Source organism: Melanerpes formicivorus, unplaced genomic scaffold (genome assembly GCF_026170545.1).
Source record: "Melanerpes formicivorus ecotype bairdi unplaced genomic scaffold, bMelFor1.0.p_v2 SCAF_47, whole genome shotgun sequence".
NCBI lineage: Eukaryota > Metazoa > Chordata > Aves > Piciformes > Picidae > Melanerpes > Melanerpes formicivorus.
In genome coordinates, this window is record NW_027142399.1 from 2,023,187 (window position 1) to 2,046,435 (window position 23,249).

Below are 23,249 nucleotides of genomic sequence, written 5' to 3' on the forward strand. Positions count from 1 at the left end.
CACTGCAACACTAAATTTCCATTTCTTACAAGAGACACTAGACACCAAGGCTTTGCTCTGTGGTTTGCTTTTATCTCATTTTCAACCCATTCTTGTCATTACCAACAGAGTATCTTCCAAATTCTGGCCCTTAAGTACTTTTTTTTAAATAAGACTTGGAAGTCCAAGTCATTTACATACTCTTGTAAATGCCACCCTGCTCTCAGCAAAGAGGAGACTCATAGAAGGCTACAGCATGGAAAAGAGACTCAGAGTATGGAGGAATACCATCAAGGAATGAATCTATTGCCTGCATCATAACACTTCACAGCTTTCCTGTGTGGGAATGCAGAAACATTTCCACTCCCTTCTGTAAATCATAGAATCACCAAGGTTGGAAAAGACCTCAAAGATCATCAAGTCCAACCTGTCACCCAACACCTCATGACTACTAGACCATGGTACCAAGTGCCACGTCCAATCCCCTCTTGAACACCTCCAGGGATGGGGACTACACCACCTCCCTGGGCAGCACATTCCAATGGCTAACAACTCTCTCTGTGAAAAACTTTCTCCTCACCTCCAGACTAAACTTGCCCTGGCACAGCTTGAGACTGTGTCCTTTTGTTCTAGTGCTGCTTGCCCGGAAGAAGAGACCAACACCCTCCTGTCTGCACCCTCCCTTCAGGTAGTTGTAGAGAGCAATAAGGTCTCCCCTGAGCCTCCTCTTCTCCAGGCTAAACAATCCCAGCTCCTTCAGCCTCTCCTCCTAGGGCTTGCTGTGGTCATTCTCATTTGTATTTGAATTTCATTTGAAAAGGTTGGACCAGATGATCCTTGGGGTCCCTTCCAACCTGGCATTCTGTGGGTTTAGTATCATGAAGTGGTCCCAGCTGAAATTAGGGCACCTCAATGCTACTGACACATCCTGTCACTCCACAATCCAGGTTCTTAAGAAAAATATCAAACATTGCTCAACTCACCACAAAAACATACAGCACAGGAGCACTGGGAGAGCAGCCTCACTAATTAGTTCAAGGGAGGGCATTTCCAAACGAGGCAATTGCAAGCATGGGTCAAGGTTAGCACTGAATTCACACACGTGAGGTTTGAGAGGAGAATGCTTCTCTCTGGGTGTCTCTTCCTGTTAATCTTGTTTCAGCCTTGGCTGGCCTGGTTGCCTCTTGCACTCTCCCCTCTCCTGGGTGGAACCCTGCAGTTCTTTGATTTCCTTTCATACTCACAGCTATGTCATTCCTGGCTGACCCTTCCCAAACCTCGGTTGTTTTCCTCTTGGAGCTGCAGGAGCATTATGTATGCTTATCAAGACACCAGCCTGGAGCTGGGCTGGTCTTGAGGCTTTGAGGGTCTTTAGCAACTTTTTGACAGTTTTGAGAGGTAGAGGAAACTAAAAGGAAGATGGGAGTAATTTTTCCACATAATTTTAGACTTTATTTTGCTTTCCCCCCACATGCACCCAGAAAGATAACACTACTTATTTTTCTTGCTGTAGAGACATTTCTGTCTTGGATAATGGGAAGGTTCCTCACAAACAGCAGTTACTGGAAATCGTGTACAAAACTGTCCTGCCTCCACTTCCTGCTCATCTCTCCCTGTCCACACAGCCTCTTCTAAAAAGAGCACAAATGACTATCATTAAACATGAAGCTTGTGGGTAGTGAAGTTTTGGCTGCTTTAAAAATCAGACAGCCATGGGTTTAGCTAGTTTACCAGGTCAGCTCAGCCCAGTTTAAACTCTGGAATCACAAGAGATGGGCCAGGCCACTGCAGGTTTTCACAGAGAGGAGCCCAAGCCACATATCTGAACTATGGTTTGAAACCTTGGGGTTTCATTTGGGGATGCTCAGGCATAGACTAGAGGGTTTAGCCTCTTCTCCATTATGGATGTTGCATTTGGGGTTGTTTGGGAGCTAACAGGATATGTTTTGGAGAGAAATTCCCACAGGATGATTCTCAGCCTTCCTAAGACACATCTTTTCAGCTGCTCATGAAGGTTTGAAGCAACCCACTCTGCTTGTGCCTGTGTCAACAGTACCACACAAAAACCTCAGCTGGGAACACTGTCCACACCAGAAGACAGATCAGATCATGCAATGAACCACAAAAGCCTAGAACACTCTTACTTCATGAAATGCAAGTTAAATGTCCTTTATTAATGTTATCAAAGCTTAGTCATTTGAACATGGCATCATCTGTATTACACTCAGAACCCTACCAACACAGTGTACTCAGAAGCCTAACAGCACAATGCAATCCCAGCACTTTCAGGTGTTAAGTTTCTCTGAAGGGGCTGGAGCAACATAAATTAGCACTAAGCATCCTGGATTTCCCAAGGACACGAAAAGCTGGCGAAAACAGGCTCCCAGGGCCCCTCATAAATTCTGGCCCAGGAAGGCATGTGCTTCCATTGAGCACATTTCAGAACAATATTTCCTGAGGCATTTCTGAACGGTATTGATTTACATGCAGAAGATTATGTCTGCAGCCACGCAAAAGGTCTGGACAACAAAGGTGACAGAAGAATGCATGAAGAAACAAATGCAGACCTTTTTTTTTTTCCCTTCAAGTTAATTAAAAGAAACTAGGTCTGATTCCCTTTGTTTGACACCAGTAGGGTACCATTCACTGCTCAGGAGTTAATCCTGATTTACTGCAGCGAATCAGAGGGGTACAAGCTCGGCATATGAGCCCTTCTAAGTTGCAATCAGACGGAGACTTCAGCACAATGCTCCCCACATCTGCGGCAAACTCGGATCAAATTTTACTAATCACCTCCCTCTTTTCAATCCATTATGCTGACCATTAAGATAATCATATGAATTTGTAAGTCTGAGATGGGGGAGCCATGTGAGCCTCCATGGCTGTGTTTCTATGGAAACAATTCCCCTGGCATCTTCGGTCCACATTCGGTATTCCTGTCTGACTGCTCGTCTCATTCACACACCCCAAAATCACCATTTCCCACACACTCATTTCAGGAGGACTCTGCTTTCTCCTTTCTTTTCTCTTCATTCATTGAGCTGGATATCAAAGTGATGAGGTGTCCAGCAGGTCACTCTGCCCCACTCCTGACCCAGGGAAATGAAGGCAGCAGGGCAGCATGGCCTCCACAGCGCTTTTGCTTTTTTCTTTGGTGCAACTTGGCAAGGCTGAAAATTAGTCCTAATGATATTATAGAGGTTTGGCTTCTTTCACCTCTCAGTGAAGAGCACACACAAATAATGCTGAAAAGTGCTATCTGCAGCATCTTCCATCCAGAAGCTACTGCACTACCATCTCCTTCCTCTGCTCTTTGGCAGCTTCAGCCATCTAATAAAAGTGATCGCTCCTGTGCAAGGTGGCACCTTCTGAACTCCATGTGCAGCCAGCACCACATCTTAGCCGTGGGACAGGATAACTCCCTACTCAGCTGAAATTAAGAGCATGCAAGGGAGCCAGAAATTAACTTCTCAATTGAAATGTGGCCATAATTGCTTCAGTTAACACTCCAACCTTAGAAAATGTACCAGATCCAAAGCAGCAGGGCCTCCATCACTTCCCTTCTGAGACTGCTTCACAGGATGAAGAACTTCACACTTCATCTTCCTAAGACTCATCCCATGTTTTTAATGGCTCAGTCTCCCTGTAATTCAATCCCCATGCACCAGCAGGAACCATTCATTCCTTGTGTCTGCAGAGTGGCCATCATCTTGATCAACTCAGTGAGGATGGAAATGACGCTTAAGACCTCAGCCAACCTGACCTTGAACACCTTCAGAGAGGGGATATCCACAACCTCCCTGGGCAACCTGTTCCAGTGTCTCACCACCACCACTGGAAAGAATTTCTTTCTAATCTCCAGTCTAAATCTCCCCTCCTCAACCTCCAATCCTTTCCCTCTCATCCTATCACTACAAGGCTTTGTAAAATAGTCCCTCCCCAGCTGTCCTGTACTGGAAGGATGCTCTAAGGCTTCCCTGGAAAGATGTGCAAATATCTTCTGGATTTAACCACTCTGCATACTGAATATACCAGGAATTAGCTCGCAGGAGTTAAACCACCAGTTGTCTCCCTAAACTACTGCTCCCACTCCTGCTGTTACCAGTTTCAAACAGGCACAATTTTAGACAGTGTAATTTGGCAGGGATCCCTCAGCTCCATTGTTTTCACTGGAACTGTGGTAAGTTACACCAGAGGAGGATATTGCTCTAAAAAGATTTTGCTTTAAAAGAAGCACACAAACAAAAACAGGTTTAGGCAAGACTGGGGATTTTGAAGCTGCATTCCTGTCTCCAGAAACTTCCAATGACTTGCAGTAGCCTTTGCTTCACCAAGCCACAAATTTGTAAAGCTTTTAATCTTTCCATGTAAGTCAGTTCCTTTCCTCCCTTAATCGTTTTTGTTGCTCTTCTCTGAATTCTGTCCAATTTACCACACAGTACTGACTGCATTACATCTGAAAGGCCAGAAGTATGGTGTACAGAAGCTCATTTTCAAATTCTATGACCTCAATTCTTGGGAGGATTTCAGAGCCCAGACACCAGGATATAAATGAAGAATGTGTGCCCCTATAGCTGGGTAATTTAAATGCATTTGCTGTGAATAAATCTACGCCGTGCTTTCTTGATCTGTACAATCTTCTGCCATAGGGGCCTAACATAAAAATACTTCAAAGGCTCTAACAAATTCCCTCAAGATGTGATCTTCAGCATTTCAAAAGCTGAAAGACATGGAGAAGGTTTAAAGTGATCATGATATATTTTCAAGGTAACACTCCTCAGCAACTCCTGTTCACCCATTTCTTAAAAGGGAAATTATATCACCTCTCTCTCTCTTTATCTTATTAACTTATTGCCTATCTTATAAGCAACACAAAGGTGGATTTGGCTTTTGGTTGAAGTTTACCTCATTATCTTCAACTGGAGCACAAGTATGCTTTCTTCCTTTAAACACCTACTAGACAGTTCCAAATGGAAGTCGTCTAGCCACAAATCCTCATCTCTTGCCTCTTGCAGCACTAAGAAAGTTTAGATTCAAGTTTCAGCCTCAATCTCTCTGCCCATGGTGGGCTGAAACAAAACCCTGTGCAGCAACAGTTTTGGAAGAAGAGTATTTTTCTGTTGCACCTCAGTCCCATCTCTGATATTCATTACACAGTTGGAGCTTTAAAAGCTCTCACTTTGAAACTGCTGCTCTTGGCTGAAAGCAAGATTCCTCATGTCCTCCAAATAGTTTCATAACAAACTCTCCTAGGCTGTGGCATATTTAATGAGAATGTAGATGATCAATTGCAGCCTGCCTTGCACGGTTAACTCAATCAACAAACTACTAATGGCTCCAGCATGTTACAACTTTTTTTTTGGCTAATGAGAACCGTATTGACCAGATTTTTCCCCTTCTCCCAGGATCAAACACCAATATGGAACGAGTTCTGGTACCACTGTAACATTAGCCTGCAAGCAAAATGCTGACCAGCAATAGCAGGACACAGGCTGAGCGTCATTAAGGAGCAAAAGATCTGCCAGACTTGTGGGTCAGCCTTTCCAAACCTTTCCATAGTACCTGTCTGGCTGGTGAAACCAAAGCCCTGAGAAACACAGAGCTGCAGCGTGAGCACAGAGCTTCCACCTCGGTGCACAGCATTTGGAGACAGAAAAGCCTTTTGTTCCCTGCATGCCGGCTGCACCACAGCCTGTCCCACCACTCCTCCTCCTCCTTTTCCTCCTCCTCCTCCTCCTCCCTGCGTTCTGCTGGCATTGTGCTGCAGGATAATTTGTAGCAGGTGAGAAGTAAATACACTCTGCTTCCGCTTTCTTTCACTTTTGTGCTGCCTGTTGCTGCAATTTGCCCTCATCTCCATTTCTTCTTCCCTCCTCCTTTGAGCAGAACTCTACTGACCATGTTCTGGGTAGAAATCCAACGGCTGCTCCTGCTCTAAGTGAAAAGCATATTTTACTGCAGAGCCTGAGGACTGAGATGGGAAATGGTTCATCAGGTGTTATCTTGCCTCTTACCAACCACTGCTACAAAAAGATATACTCCCAGGGAAAGCAATGGAAAAAATTCCAGTGACTTCACTCATCTTTGGACCAGGGCTTTGTTTCCTTACAAAATAATCTTCAGTTTCCACTATGGTCTGATTTCTAAAAATCACCACTTTCTACAACAGATTTTCCATTCTGCATCCTGGAGAGAATCTGCAGTCTGACCAATTTCCCTCCAGCAAGAGAGTTTAGCTGTTTAGATGGTGTTGGGTGATAGGTTGGACTTGATGATCTCAAAGGTCTCTTCCAACCTGGTTAATTCTATCCTATCCTATGAGCAGACCTTGACTTCATTTTTGCCCACACTATCATATTGCTGGGTTACATCTCCTGTCCCCAGTCCTTCCCTTCCCTCTATCAATCAGGCATAACACTGTATGCTTTTCACTCTAGGAAGCAAAACTGCTACAGAAAAAAAATCCCCAAACACGTGAGAGCCACAGACTCTGCCATCCCTGCCTCTAACCAAACCAAACCCCCAGAAACATAGTGGGTAAAGAGAGGAGAGAAAAGAGGCAATTAGGACTTGTGAATCAGAGGGAAAACACCAATTCTCCAAAGCTTCTTTTCAGACTAAGCTAATTTGCTGGTATCATTTTGAACCAAAATCATGGAGAACACAAGCAGTTCATCAATAAGGACTTGTGTTCCTCTTTAAGAGGTGCTCCTACGCAGTGCTCTCCACTTTGAAAAGCTTAAACATTAAATATCATTCAGGCAAGTCATAGTGGGGGTCCACGCTTGACTTCATTCCTCTCTTAACAATGTCCTCAGGCCAGCCGCCAGGAATTCAGACACTTAATAACTTCCCTGGGCTGAGAACTCTTCACCTCAGGCATGCTCTCCTCTTATCTGCAGTGGGAAACGTTCCCATTCGTTTCATGGTCCACTCTGCCCACAGCACTCCTTACCTTCACTGACGTTCTCCTGCGCTGTTCTTCAGGTTCTAACTTCCCAGCCTTACCTGCAGGTCCTTGTTCTGGCAGCTAGGAAGCTCAGGCAAATCAGCAAATCTTTCCCCATCTGTACAACAGGAAACCAATCCACCTTTTCTTGGGTTTGAATTCCTGTCAGGGACTGCTAGTGGTGTTACAAGGGCCAGAAAGTGACTCCTCCTGGATACGCTTGCAAAGCTGACCTGCCAGAGCCCCCAGGTCAGCTGCTGCACCACCAATAACAAACAATGGGCCACCAAGACATGAAACACTGGAGAGACCCTAACTGAGCAGCAGCAAAGGAGGGAACTGCTTACCTAGAATGGATTTTTTGTGACTTCTGAAACTCATAGAAGAAAATGAATGCATTTTCTGCCTGCCCTTTTTTTTGTTTTGGGTGAGGTTTTTTTGGCCTTTTTTTTTTCCCTCCCTTTTAAAGAGTGGAGGGGAATGACTAGAAGGTTCTCTGAACAAATCAATGAAACTCACACCCAACAAATGACCTTTCCTCAGTGTCTTATAAGTACCTGTCAACTTCAGGAGTGCCACCACAATTGAATGGAGAGATTTAAAGCCAGACTATTCATTAGAGAGCTAACTATTATTCTAGAGACTTAAATGAATTGGCTAGTGGCCAGCCTTCCTTAATGTTTAGGTACCACTAGTAAAATAGAAATTGGCTGCTATTTGGATTACACAAAAGCACTGGAGAAGGGGGAGAGGGGGGTGTGGAAATCTTTTAAGAGGAACAAGAATCAGGCTGTTCAGCTGATGATGGCATCCCCACGAGATGGCACGAAGGGTAAGCAGATACAGAGCGTAATCAGGGAACCATGAAACCAAGTAGAAGTCTGTAAACACCAGAGATAGCCTCTATTTTCTGGCATCACTAACAATCAACCAACTAAGCACACCATAATGAATGCATTCATGAAATAAAGAGGCTGGGAGGGTGTCTCAGCCTCCATCTTATTTCATACAGGAGCTACTACAGACTGGCCATATGCAGTGCTGAAGTAAAAGCCAAATTATTATCTGCTCTGCTGTAGCTCACATTTGCATTCAGTGCTAACATTTCAAAGTAGGAGCTACAAGCCTCACCATTAATCATCTGGTTTGTATCAAGTGATATGTCACCTTTATCTCCTCAGAGCCTTTTTCTCAGGATAACCTTCTTTCTCAAGTCCCCCCTCTAAGGCTGTTATTTACGATGAGTAGGACAAAAGCAAAGGGGGCTAACACGAGCTGTTAGACAGCATTGCACATGTCTGGACGGCACAACAAGGAACAGCACCTCAGCTAGCAGCAAGAAAGCCAGCCCCTGGACAAGATGAGCACAGCTGTATTGCTTCTGTATCACTCTCATGTTCAGTAATGCTGTTAGTGTAGATTCATAAATTCACAGGATGGTTTAGGTTGGAAGGAACCTTAAAGATGATCCAGTTCCAATCTCCCTGCTAGGGGACACAGTCTCAAGCTGCGCCAGGGGAGGTTTAGACTCAAGGTGAGGAGGAAGTTCTTCACCGAGCGAGTCATTCGTCATTGGAAGGGGTTGCCCAGGGAGGTGGTTGAGTCATCGACCCTGGAGGTGTTCAAGGGGAGATTGGACGTGGCACTTGGTGCCATGGTCTAGTCATGGGGTCTGTGTTGATAGGTTGGACTCGATGATCCTCGAGGTCCTTTCCAACCTAAGTGATACTGTGATACTGTGGCAGGGACGACACCTCCCACTAGACCAGGTTGCTCAAGGCCTTATCCAACCTGGCCTTGAACACCTCCAAGGATTTAGGCAGCTGGACTTCGTGGTAGTAGATTTAATTTTATGCAGTATTTTGATAGCTTCCTACCTGCAAACACAAGCCCACACTCTATTGTAACAGAGCTATTATTGTATTACTACACAAGAAACACCTACAGGAGTATCAGACTTAAAAGCCTACTGCCAGAACAGAGACAAAAATGGGGGCAGCAATAGTAAGCAGCCTCATACCACACCTTTTTCCAGTTCTCCATCCATGCTTTGCCCCTTCTTCACAATCAGAGCAGCTTAGAGATGTCAACACTGAATTTTGCTTATCCTGCTGTTGAACCCTAAGTCAGTGCTGGATTACCCTCCCCTGCAAACACATCGAAATCTTACAATTAAAACTGTCATTTTTCTATAGAAAATTATTGAGTAAAGGCACAGATGCAATCTTTAATATGTCTTTTAAAATGCTTTCATTCACAACTGTGGCACAACCATGTCCTTCTAGACTAAAGCAGCCTCTAATACTTACTAAGAGCCCTAGGTAAAAACTTTTTAGCATAAGCAGTCTCCATAATATCTGACAAATAGCTGGTTAAGATTTACCCTGCTGGGGCTCAAGAAGTTGAAAGTCCATTGTTCTGGGCAAGAAGATGAAAAGTTATCTCAACCAGAGAGCATTTGTACAAGCCAAGCTCCCTCTGTCACTGTTGTCTGCGATGATGGTCACCTAGACTAGGTCCTGTGATTCTAATGCAGAGAAATAGTATGGAAAACCTTACATGGATAACCTCCTCTTGCACGAGGATGATTAGAGGGCTGGAGCACCTCTCCTATGAGGACAGACTGAGGGAGTTGGGACTGTTCTGTTTGGAAAAGAGAAGGCTCTGAGGAGACCTTATTGTGGCCTTCCAATATCTGAAAGGGGCTACAAGACAGCTGGGGAGGGACTTTTAGTGTGTCAGGTTATGGTAAGACTAGGGGCAATGGAACAAAACTAGAAAGGGGTAGATTCACATTGGATGTTAGGATGAAATTCTTCCCTATGAGAGTAGGGAGACATCGGAATAGGTTGCCCAGGGAGGTGGTGGAAGCCTCATGCCTGGAGGTTTTTAAGGTCAGGCTGGAGATAGCTGTGAGCAACCTGCTGTAGTGTGAGATGTCCCTGCCCATGGCAGGGGGATTGGATCTAGATGATCCTGAGGTCCCTTCCAACCCTGACAACTCTATGATTCATCACTGTATCCCTTTACAGACCTTATTCACATCCTCAACACCACCACCACAAAAATAGGTCCAAGACATTCTTGCCACTGCACATACAAGTGGCTCAGTTTGCATTAAAACACAAACACAGAGAGCTGTCTACCTTTCCATACCCCATTCCTTTGCCAGTGGCACACAGACTGCTGTTAGGGAGCTTGAATGCTTCTGCTGCCCTCCTGCTTTCCCCTACACGGCATCATTTTGCAGGTCCCAAAGCACTTTCTATGCTCTGTTCCTAGCAGCATTCAGCCGGGTGTGCTTCAAGCCCTGCCCTCCCCATTTAAAGGGGCTGGACTTCCTGGGTGTGGCTTGCCTTATCTCAGCACAGGTGATTTTCAGGAGCAGGAATAGGCAATTCTAAGGTCTCTGGGAGATGGCATCTTCCCTTTTGTTTTCTATGAGGTTTCTTTTCCATTGCTGCCACTCTTTGATTTACACCTCGGCCTGTTTCACATCTTCCTGTTCTCCGGCGCTCCGGCGGAAGCTGCTGGCTGGTTGTGGTTTGCAAAAAGGAAGGGTGCATTTCAGGTGGCACACAGCAAAACACTCTGACCAGCTGTAAAAATAAGATTACACCACCCAGCCCATGGGTCCAAGTGGCCTTTCCTTTGCCACAGATAAGGCAGTCTGAGGAGGCTTAGGATGCAAACTGAGCGCCCACTTCTTCCACAACTGCTCAGCTGCTGAAGGGGCACAAGGCAGAGTTTCAGGATAAGCTTTATGGTGCAATTTGTTTCCATCAACCTCTGCTTAGGATGAGTGGATCCAGAATCTGTTGCAGTAAAACAGGGCAAAGGGAATATGGAAAATGGTATTTCCATTCTTCAAAGGCAGAAGAACAATTTTTCATCTTTTCTGACTGGATACAGTGAAAGATTATAGCTGCTGTGGCTGCTTTCAGCAGCCTAATGTTTGACCTAGAATTCTATACAAATGTGACTGTCACACATTTTTTGCCCACATGCTTTTTGATCTTCTCAGGCTACTCAATGCACAAAATTTGCCATATTATAGAAGACTCCTTGGCTTATTTCTTAGATTCATGGAATCATAGAATGGTTTGGGCTGGAAGAGATCTTACAGATCATCTTGTTCCAACCCTCCTGCTACAGGCAGGGACATCTCCCACTAGCCCAGATCGCTCAAGGCCTCATCTAACCTGGCCTTGAACACCTCCAGGGAGGGGGCATCCACAACCCTCCTTGGACAACCTGTTCCAGTGTCTCCCCACCCTCACTGGGAAGAATTTCTTTCTAATCTCCACTCTAAATCTCCCCTCCTCCAGGTTAAATTCATTCCCTCTCATCCTATCACACCTTTCATGACCAGAGAGAAAGATCAAGCTAAACAGAAAATAACCATATCAAGCTAAACAGAACATAACCACAGCTCAAATCCGGGTCTGGTCACCTCAGCTACCCAAGAAAGTGTACCTTCAAAACACAGAGGGTAAGGAAAAGACATAAAAGGAAGAACCATATCTCTCCCTTGTGTCCCAACAGCTGAGAGAGCACATCAGTGGCACATTTGTTGAAAGATGCTAAGAAGCAGCAGCAGCTCTGAAGGACTGCAACACACATTCACTGCTCCCAAAAACGAATCCATATTGCAGGAACAGAAACGGGGAGGCAGCAAATCAATCTGCCTGATCTGTCCTCCAGCAGGAGACAGCAGCATTTCTTGAGCTACCACAACATGATGCACAACAGTACCACATTACAGGGCTGCCTTCTTTAAACATGGACTTTGAAGCTGAGGGAAACATTTGTGCAGAAGCCCAGCCTCGTGTGAATGTGTTGACAAAGCCCAGAGGAAACAGCTACCCCACACAGAGACTTTTTTTGCTCCTACCGCAACAAAGGGGTGGGGTGGGGGGTGGGATGCAGACACTGAAAGCTGTTTCCCAGTCCTGCTGCTTTGTGTAAGTGTAGCAGCTTTCAGAGAAGTATGGCTGCAAGCACAGAAAGGTAAATTAACTCTCTCATGTCTGTGATAGAAGCAAGAACACATAAAAGTTCCACATCAGCTTTACACATTGCAGCTGATGCAGCCTGTGCTTTGAGGGGTCCCTAAAGTGTGGCTTGCTCAGAGCTAGGAGAACACAGAAACTTCACTTTCACACCGTCCTTCCCGTAGCACATGGCATCACCACTGCCAGTGACATGGTGCAAGGCCAGGACCCAGCCCCTACCTTATTGCTGTCACTGTCACAGTGTGGGGCAACTGCACATCACATCCTGAAGTGCCACAAGTCACAAATACAAATGGTCCTACTGAAAGTGGAGATCTCCAAGCATCTGAGCTGTACCACGTCCCACACCAGAACAGGGAGAGGGATCATTCCCTACTGCCTTCAAGAAGTCTTTGTTCACTTGTGGAGCAACCTCAGCTTGGCCAGCTCATCAGAGCTGACAGGAGCTCAAGACCTCATGGTAGACACAGTGATTGATTTGTGGTGTTTTGGTGGCCTGTTGGTGATGCCAAAGGCCTTAGCATGTGACGGAAAAGCAAGATTAACACAGCTAAGCCCAGAACAGGTCCTGTGCAACTCCTTACTTGCCACTTCAAGTTTAACTTTCTCTGTTTACTTTTTAATTTAATGTATTCTTTTGATCTCCCTTTCTCTCCTTTCTCTTGTCTCCCTGAGTTTGCTGACACAGTAGAAGCCTGACAAGCTCAGACAAGCTAACCTACTTTTTTCTTTCTCCCTCGTACATGTTAACGCTCCCACTCTTCTACCTAGCATATGAAAGCACATTGCAAGTATCATTATAATGATACTTCCAATCCCCCTGTGAAGTAATTCCCCCAGCTGACAGGTGTAGAAACTGAGACATGTAGAGCTCTTAAATTACTTGCTCCTCAAGCTTGCAGAGAGAAAGTCAGTGACACAAGTGGAAATGAAACTCAACAGACCTCTGTTTTTCTTGGTCCCAATCTATATGGAATTATTAAACCTCCACCCATCACAGGTCTGTCAAAAAACTCCATTTCTAAATGCAGCAGTAATAGCAAAACTTTAGCTATCCATTACACAGACCTACATATATCTGTGGTTTAATTGCAGCCAAGGAACCCTTAGCACATGTTGTGTGTGCTTTCAGTCTGCAGTGCACCCTGTTGGCTCGGGTTCAAGGGGTCCATGCTGCCTCCAAAGCCCCTGTGTGTTAATGGGAAGGGGATACCAACTTCTGTAGCCCAAGGTCTGCACCCTGCATGGAACAGAGGTTGGTCACACACTAAACCATGGAACATGCTCCATGTTTTATTGTTAGCTGGAGCTTCCAGAATACAGAATTAACCAGGTTGGAAAAGACCTTTGAGATCGAGTCCAACCTATCACCCAGCACCATCTAATCAACTAAACCATGGCACCAAGTGCCTCATCCAGGCTCTTTTAAAACACTTCCAGTGATGGTGACTCACCAAATGCTCTGTACTTCTATTCTATTCTATTCTATTCTATTCTATTCTATTCTATTCTATTCTATTCTATTCTATTCTATTCTATTCTATTCTATTCTATTCTATTCTATTCTATTCTATTCTATTCTATTCTATTCTATTCTATTCCTTCTGTTCTGTTCTGTTGTGTTCTGTTGCCCAGGTGGCCAGGAGGGCCAATAGCATCCTGGCCTGCATTAGGAATACTGTGGCCAGCAGGAGCAGGGAGGTCATTCTGCCCCTGTACTCTGCTTTGGTTAGGCCGCACCTTGAGTCCTGTGTCCAGTTCTGGGCCCCTCAGATTAAGAAAGACATCGAAACACTTGAAGGTGTCCAGAGAAGGGCAACAAGGCTGGGGAGAGGCCTTGAACACAAGCCCTATGAGGAGAGGCTGAGGGAGCTGGGATTGTTTAGCCTGGAGAAGAGGAGGCTCAGGGGTGACCTCATTGCCCTCTACAACTACCTGAAGGGTGGTTGTAGCCAGGAAGGGGTTGGCCTCTTCTCCCAGGCAACCAGCACCAGAACAAGGGGACACAGTCTCAAGCTGCGCCAGGGGAGGTTTAGACTCAAGGTGAGGAGGAAGTTCTTCACCAAGCGAGTCATTCGTCATTGGAACGGGTTGCCCAGGGAGGTGGTTGAGTCATCGACCCTGGAGGCGTTCAAGGGGAGATTGGATGTGGCACTTGGTGCCATGGTCTAGTCATGGGGTCTGTGTTGATAGGTTGGACTCGATGATCCTCGAGGTCCTTTCCAACCTCAGCGATACTGTGATACTGTGATACTGTTCTGTTGCGTTCTATTCTATTCTCTATTCTATTCTATTCTCCTCAGTTCCTTGGCTGTGCTAAGGCTCAGGAGTTTCAACTGGACTTGGACAGGTTCAAACCCACACCTAACTGAATTTCATCATGGATATCACTCAGCCAAGAGGTTTCTCCTCTCCATATGGAATGACTCAGTGCTAAGCCATGAGCTTGATTTCACAGAGATTAGATTTCCAGTTATGACACTGACTACAATTCAGCATCCATCACTCCAGGGTACTGCATCATCTCGAGAATTTACAAACCCAAACTTCCCAATGCAGCTGCACCTTTAAAATTAGTCCAAAATGACTTGAATTCAGATATTGACACCTTTGGGGTTAATACTTTCATGTATGTTCTCTGTTCTCAAATGATTTCACTTTATTTCACTTCACTTTACTTTTTATTTGCTTCATTTTATATTCTTTTATTTTACTTTTAATTTTCTTTCTTTTTTTATATTTTATTATTTTGTTATTTTATTTTACTTTTTATTTTATTATTTTATTTTACTTTTTATTTTCTTTCTTTTTTTTATATTTTATTATTTTGTTATTTTATTTTACTTTTTATTTTATTATTTTATTTTACTTTTTATTTTGTTATTTCATTTTACTTTTTATTTCCTTTATTTTCTATTATTTTAGTTTACTTTGACTTTTCTTTCTTTTATTATTTTAGTTTAATTTTAGTTTTATTTATTCCATTCTTTTATTTCACTTTTTAAATTGATTTCATTTTATTATTCTGTTTTAATGTTGATTTTTTCTTTCATTTTCTTTCATTTTCTTTCATTTTCTTCCATTTTCTTTCTTTTTTATTTAATTTTTATTTTACTTTTTGTTTTATCTTATTTTGTGAATTCTATTTTTTATTTTGCTTATTTTACTCTGTTCCATTCATTTAATTTTACATTTTATTTTGCTTTCATTTACTCTGCTTTATTGATTTAATTTTACATTTTACTTTGTTTTATTTTACTCTGTTTCAGTTATTAACTTTTATCTTTGATTTTGTTTCCTTTTACTCTGTTTTTTATTTATTAGCTTTCACCTTTCCATTTATTTTCTCTTATTATTCATTTTGTTTCACCTTTTCATGTCATTTTTACTCTATTTTAGGGCAGTTGAAGTTTGCACATTATCCTGCAGCTCAGAGGCAAAAAATACATCCAAACACTGCCAGAAGCCAATGAATAAAGCATACACAAGACTCAGAAAACTTAAAACCTATGAATTCTGGAGCTAAGTTGGTTGAGCTGCATTTAAATCCCTGTATAGACCTTTGTAACTCTGCAATCAAAGTGGCTTTAATTGGGTTTCACTTGGAAGCCAATCAGGTTTAAAGGCAGCGAGATCACTTTCACCATCCAGAGGAGTGATCACAAAGGGGTTCAGTGCAGTTTAACTGATGCATTTTGTGCATGCATCATTAGTTTAATACGAATTAACTTCTGTCTGTTGCAGTGTAGACAAGCCCACAGCTCTTTGCATGGAAACCTGTAATAATGCTCCCTTTGTCTTGTCAGTCTGAGCAGTGAGCTCTCTGCAGCAATTACACAGAAGGTACAAGACACATTACGCTTAGGCCAGGATCTCTCTTGGGATTCAGCTGCACACAGCTCCCGCACAAAAGCTGCAAGCAACCTCTTTGGATGCATCTTCACACAATCACAGAATTTCAGGGGCTGGAAGGGACCTTGAAAAATCATCCAAGTCTAACCCCCCTGGCAGAGCAGGATCACCTAGAGCAGATCATACAGGAACACATCCAGGCGAGTTTTGAGTACCTCCAGAGAGGGAGACTCCACAACCCCCCTGGGCAGCCTGCTCCAGGGCTCTGTCATCCTCCAGGGAAATAATTTTTCCTTATATTTACATGGAACTTCCTATGCCTCAGCTTCCAACACTGCCTCTTGTGCTGCCACTGGGCACCACCGAGCAGAGCCTGGCTCCATCCTCCCAGGACTCACCCTTTACATCTTTATTAACATTGATGAGGTCACCTCTGAGTCTCCTCTAAGCTAAAGAGCCCTGAGCTCCCCCAGTCTCTCCTCATATAGAAGATGCTCCATTCCCTTCCTCATCCTTGTGGCTCTGTGCGTCAATTTACTCACACACATACCTGCAGCACTGGACACAACAAATGACAACCTTAAGCCATCTAGCATCACAAGCAGCACCCTCTCACATATGCACTCCTTAACACCTAGATGTTCCATAGAATCATAGAATTGTTAGGGTTGGAAGGGGCCTCAAAGGTCATTTGGTCCAACCCCCCTGCCACGGGCAGGGACACCTCACACTAGGTCAGGTTGCTCAGAGCCACATCCACCCTCCCTCACAGCAAAACACCAGGGTGGAGCTATGTGTGCATATTTTAATGGTTAATTATCTTGAGCCCAGTGATATCCACACCACTCTAGAAAGAAATCAGCTCTCCCTTTGCTCTGAGCTATAAATGCATGTATTCCATAATCAGCTGAAGAAATACAGACAGATGGGATGGTACATCTGGGAAGCATATGAGAGGCCTTCTCACAGATAAAATTCCTTTGCAAAGCATCTCTCTCAGACCTAGCTTTAGGTATTTTTCCCTCATTTGCACTCTGGAAGACTTGACTGATGTTTTTAGTTTAGAAGATATTAAATATTAACCACCAAGCTGCATTACTGGAATGCTTTTCGCTCCCCGAATCTCCCACTCCACCTCATACATCTTATCTGCAGTATTTCTCTGACATGTTGTTACTCTCTGTTTCTGCCATTAGCCCTGGGACTCATTTCTCCCTCCAGTGACATGTGGCTGCCTCTGGGGTTGAACTGGGCACACAAATACCTCTCCAGGACAGAGAGGAAAGGATGAACAATCACAAAACTTCCAGGACAGCCAGCAGATGGGACATGGATATGGTTTCAGTGCTGATGGTTCTGAGGGGTTTCTAAAACCAAAGAAGGAAAGGTGGTTGTAGCTGGGAAGGGGTTGGTCTCTTCACCCAGGCAACCAGCACCAGAACAAGAGGACACAGTCTCAAGCTGTGCCAGGGGAGGTTTAGACTCGAGGTGAGGAGGAAGTTCTTCACCGAGTGAGTCATTCGTCATTGGAATGTGCTGCCCAAGGAGGTGGTTGAGTCACCGTCCCTGGAGGTGTTCAAGAGGGGATTGGACGTGGCACTTGGTGCCATGGTCTGGTCATGGGGTCTGTGTTGATAGGTTGGACTCGATGATCCTCGAGGTCCTTTCCAACCTAAGTTGTACTGTGATACTGTGAGGACAGCCCTAGTGCAAAGCAGCTCCTCAGGAAGGCACTGCCACCACTCAGAGAAGGCAGCAAGCACATCCCTACTCTGGTGACAGACTCCAAAGTGATGGTGACCTGTCACAGGCTCAGAGCAAACAAAAACCCTAGTCATCTTCCCACCTAAGATCTGATTTTCCCTTCCTCACTCTGCTGTGTGGTTTTGGCATCCTGGGCAAATATTAATCTGCAAACTGGCAACAGTAATGTGCGACGCTTGTCACCTCCTGCCTGCCATGCATGTCTTTGGGGTCATGGACTCTTACTCATTGCACTCACTACCTAAAACATTTAACACAATGAGGGACTGAACTTAACTGAGGGTACTAGGCATTCTAATTATTATATTTTTCTTTTGATGCCATCCCACATGACAGGGAGAAAACACAAATTAACTGAGAGCCCACAATTATGCTGAAGTGAAATTGAACCTCAGAAGAAGTCCAACTTGTCCACAGCAGAAACTTCCATCCCATCCATGACATCCTCTGCAGTAAAAACCAAAGACCTCTGTCAAGACCTGAGTTTCATGGAGGGACAGGCACACAACAGTAACCAAGTTGCACACATTGGTTTATATCTGAATCTCAAAAGCATTTTGATCGTGGCTAAGCAAGAGTGGAAGATACCAAAGTCTTAAGGCTTCCCTCTGAGCTGTAAACTGCTCAGTATTTTCCCATTTCAACCAAAAATGCAGTACTCATGGGGAAATTGGGGAAATAATATTTTGGGTAACTCTCCTCTGGTGATTTGTGGCAAAACCCAACCAAACAACCAACCATGAGATGGGCTCTAGCCAGAATCCTTTGAATCTCAGTCACAGGGTGCCTGAAACCATCTTTCAGTTAAGCATTGGTATTTCTCCCTCTCTCTTTCAGGTTTTCCTTGGGGGGCCCAAGAAATCATTTACAGGACCACAAGGTCTTTTCTGCATCGGAGCTGCCTTTCTTTTCCTCCCTCCCTCTGTTTTAGGAGAGTGACAGTGCTATGAAAAGACCGGATCTTGTTTGACTTTATTGCTAGCAGGGGCAAAGTAAAAAAAGAGTGAGACCTATAAACACAAAGATGCCAAGACACAAGGAGACTACATGCTTGAATGCCCAAGCCCTGGCTGCTTTGTTCCATGAGTAATAAGCAATATGTTGGCTGAGGTCATATCTACACATCTGGCACAATGGAAAGTGGAGGTGTGGCAAGATGTATTTCATACCAACTGACTGTTTCATTGCCTATGGCCTGGCATCCCTTTGCCCCTTGCATAAATCAGAAACCTGCTTTTCAGTTCCCAGTTCTCCTCTGAACTGCTATCTCCTGTCCCACTTTTCCTCCTCAAAGCAGTAAGGTGCTGCAAAAATGCTTCTGAGTGATTCACTGCAGAAAATGTCTGGGGGAAGAAAACCGAACACTTAGGGCTGTGAGACGTGAACCCACATGGAACCCAAATCCTGTGGCAAGTAACAAGATTTAATGAAAAACGTTGAATTCAGGCCAGACCAGTTGAAGTTTCACTGAATTCAGTTATCCCAGGCTAATTTAGTGCTCTCTGCTGCAGTGGCTGCCAGCAGATCACCTGGAAATCTCATACACTTCAACTCCAGAGCACTCTGCATTCCTCTGAAGCTTGACCTTCCCAGCTGGCCTCCCTGCCCTGACCCACAGCAGTAACCCCTGGCCAGGTACTCCTGGGTCAACTGTTCTGAAGCATGAGCCCTAAATTTCCAAGGAAGGCAGTAGCTTTGCTTTATGTGAAGCTTGTGTTCTGTTAAAGCCCCTTAAAGCTGCCTCTCCTCTGCTGGAGAACTCAATGAACTCCAAACCAAACACCAAACTTTGGTCTGAATTGCAGGGTCTAATCAGTCAGTCCAGGAAATCAATATCATCATCATGGGTTCACTACTTTGTACCTCAAATTTCAGGGGACTGAGTGGCTATTGATCAAAAACCCAAGCAAGGTGGGAGGAGGGGGTCTGTAAAACACCACCCAATCTAATCTCAGTGTTTGTATGCATCTAGAGGAGGACACAGCACCAGTTTAACAAAGTTCTCCACAGCCCACTGACTCACATGATGCTCAGCTTTTCTGTGGGAGAATTTGGAAGCAACATGTTTGCCCTGGAGGGGCAGGAGGGATCAAGACCTACAGAGGCAGGTCATGAGAATAAAATCCACTTATTTCAACAGGATAATGAAAGGGGCCAGGTGCTTAAGTTCAGTGTTTGTAGAGCCTAAACTTCTGTGCTTCCCCATCATTTCTGTTTCACTTTGCTGTCTGTAAAACCTGACCAGGAAGGACTATCTGATATAAAGTGAAATAAAGTAAAACCCATTTTAAAAGTCCATTACTCCCTTCCCTATCCCCCCCAAAAAAGGTTCAAGATAAGTTTTCAGCACAAACCCCAAGTCTTTGTCCATCCACATTCCACAGCACAGATTTCAACGGATTAAAGCAACAGCGCTCAGATCCAAGACCATCAAGGTGAGGCTTTTCATTTGGGCTTTATAAACCAGGACATCATTGTAAATGGTTTAGAACACTGGCAAAATTTTAATATCCATGCCAGTATGTGTGACCAAAGGGATTACTCCAGAATGGCTCACCTGATTAGTTAGACAAATGCCTGCTTCTTTTTCCACACACCCCCCACCCCACCCCCCTCCCTTTTAATCCAAGACCGTGCAGAATGCCAAATGGGAGAATGGAGAGGGCTATGTACTGGAATGTCTGAAGGCTACAGACTTGGGATTTATATTCCATGTTGAATTCATTGTTCTCTCTCCTACCCCCGCTGCCCTCTAAAAAATGCTGCAGCCATGACAGAAATAAATTAGCCTGAGGTACAGGTCACACCTTCAAGGGCAGCAAGCATTCTGGGTAAAATCAATAGAGAAGATGGGAGTCTCTAACAGCTGAAGCAGAAAGAATGACGCATTGATAGCTTTACATATACCCAAACAAAGGCACTTTGGAGAAACCCCAGTCCCTGCTGCCTTGGGAACACAAAGCTCGTTTTTAAAACCACCTGAACCCCAAGAGCAACACAGAGGCAATTCAGAAAGGCCCCCACTTCTTTGGGGAATTTGCATTTCGATGCAGAAAAGTTTTGCCTGTTCGCGTCTTTGCCCGGGAAGGAGTTCCAGACGCAGAATTCTGCTGCAGGTTACAACTCTCACAAACTTTTACAGAGATCAGAAGCTGCACTGAACTCCAGCTTCGATTTTGCAGCCCCTCAAGTGGCAGAAACTGAAGCCCCAAACTAAAATGTCCCCTGAACTTTGGTGAACAGAGCAAAGAGTCCACAAGGCAACAAGAAACACTGATACTGTGTGTTGCATTCCTTGCTTTCACTTCAAGCAATGGATAATAGATTCAAAATCACTTATGTCCACTGAGAACCTTCAGCTCAGGCTTTATGAATCACAGTTCCTCAGAAATGAGGTGACAGAAGATTTATGAAGATGTATGAAGATCCATGCAGGAGTCTCATGGTTTTCACCAGTGCCCCTATGGCAAGTTAAGAATTAACTCTCAGAGTGAGGCACATAACCTGTTCAGGCACTGCACAGCTCCCACAGGGTTCCTACTCAAGTTTTCAGGTTCCTAAAAAGATTTAAAGCCTGATTTAAGGTCCCACAATACTTCTTAAAATAGGGATTAGACTCCCCAGTCCCTCAGGACTTTCTGAAATTGCTACCCAGGAGGTTTCTCCATAGACAGAGCTAAAAGCTTTTCCCCTCTTCTGTCCCTCCCAGACTTCTCCAGAGACAACTTTGGCCCAAATGCAGCAAGATCTGCTGCAAATGAACCCTGATTTTGTGCAAAGCCAGCAAGAAAATGTCAAATATGTTTAACTTTCCCATAGCCTCCTTGTTGGTCTGCTTTGTCTGAAACCCCACACCACATTAGCAGGCACACTGCTCTTAGAGCATAAGACTCTCAATTCCACCTCTGGGTGAAACCCAGTGTCATTTTGAACTGTATTTGTACTTACATTTGTGGAGTCTGTGGACAAAGAGAATTATTTTCAGTTCCACTGCTACCTGTAAAGAAAAAATACATGGAGGAATTGACCATTAATACCAGAGCTGCACTGAAGGATTGTCTTTGGCTTGCAGTCACTGCCCTGTGTCTCAAACACACAGCAATGACGTGCCAATACCTGCAGCATCTCTCTGCCTTGTAGGGAAAATTACAATAAAATCAACACCCTGAGGAAAAATGTCCCTCAGAAAACATTTGTGTCATTGCTCTGAAGTCCTCTGTGTCCTTGGATGGCTCCTTAAACCCACCAGTGCACAGAGATTGCTCCACTTTGCTCAAAGGCAGAGGCACTACTTCAGCTCTTCAGCAGAGCAGACCTCTGGCTCTTCAGCTGGCCCTGCAATAATCCTGGGCACTGATGCTCTACGTGTGGCTGTGACTGGCTCAGTAACAGACCTCAAACAGAGGTAACCAGGGGGACAGGTTCAGATGTGGTTCCACCAGAGTAGTGGAGTTAAAAAATCTCCACTGGTGAAAAGGTTACTTGTAGACATGCAACCTCCACCAGAAGTTACAGGTGAGAGGAACAGTTTTACTATGAACTTTCAAAGATGTTTTTAACTTCCAGCTCCTGCCTGCCTCGTTCCCTGCAGCTAATTTCACGTGGCACTCTTGGGGAGGGTGGAAGTGAGGACAGAAAGGTGCATTCAAGATCTTCCCAAGAATGACCAAGATCATCTGCCTTAAAACAAATATTAAACAGAAGGGGCTACAATGACTTGCTCTGCTGTTCCTTGCCTCTTCCCAAGGACCAAAGCACAGGGTAAGAATCCACATTGCTGCATGAGATACTCTAAAATACTGCCTGGAGGACCCTTATCAGCTTTTGCCTTGCACTTCTATGCCAGACAGGAAAAAATAGAGTTGTGCATTTTGACATGTAGTGCAAACCCTGTGCTTCCTCAAAAGAGACAGAATGTCACCTAGTGCAGCTTTCTCTACAATAAATCATCCCCTCTTTGTTTTAGACTTCACTGCCCTTAGTGATACGGAAAAGTCCTGCCCAGCTTTGGAGACCATTCCAATAATCACAAGAGCACATTATCTGAGCAGATCACATTTAGCATCTGCAGGTCAAGAATGACCCATTAGAGATACACCCAGTTGGGGTCTGTTTTTCCCTAGCAGTGCTGGATACCAGCTGGCTTCCTTTTCCAAGTGACTTAGCCAGGGTGTTTCAGATGGGTCTTGACATCCTGATACTTTAAAAATGCTCTGAACTAGCACCATCTTCACTAAAAAAAAAAGAAAAAAGGCCCTAGCAGGATGTCTCTGTGTAAGCACTGAAACAAGGAAGCTGCCACAATTAACTCTTCTAAAAACCCAAGATGATTGTGCTTCTGCTCTGCACATCCCAGGACAGAGACAGACTCGCAGCCAAGCTTCAAGACAACCCCAAATCTGCATCTCCTGCTTTCTCTATTCAAATTTCAGCTCTCCCTATTGATCATGGCTGGTTTCAGATGATGTGCCTCCATTTCAAAGAGCAGGCTCACATATGGAACTCAGAGAGGAGAGATGCATTTTAAGTTCCCCCCACCCCCCCCCCCCCCTTTAAATTATTCAAAAAGCCAAGATTCAGCACACAAATGAAAGACAGAAAACTATGCTGCACACATTTGCAACAGGAGGTAAAAGAGACCTTAGAAAGATCTGTGCCTTTCCAGGAATCATGGAATTTCCCTCCCTTGT

The 23,249-nt window shown here is 44.5% G+C and overlaps 1 long non-coding RNA gene across 2 annotated transcripts in view; it reads right to left on the minus strand.

Moving 5' to 3' along the window:
• The window catches only part of LOC137451986 (uncharacterized), a 169,947-nt gene that overhangs the window by 144,194 nt on the left and 2,504 nt on the right, over positions 1-23,249 (minus strand). For both annotated transcript variants that reach the window (XR_010989927.1, XR_010989929.1), the window contains exon 2: positions 21,508-21,556. This is a non-coding gene — a long non-coding RNA (uncharacterized lncRNA). The remainder of the gene's footprint in view (positions 1-21,507; positions 21,557-23,249) is intronic.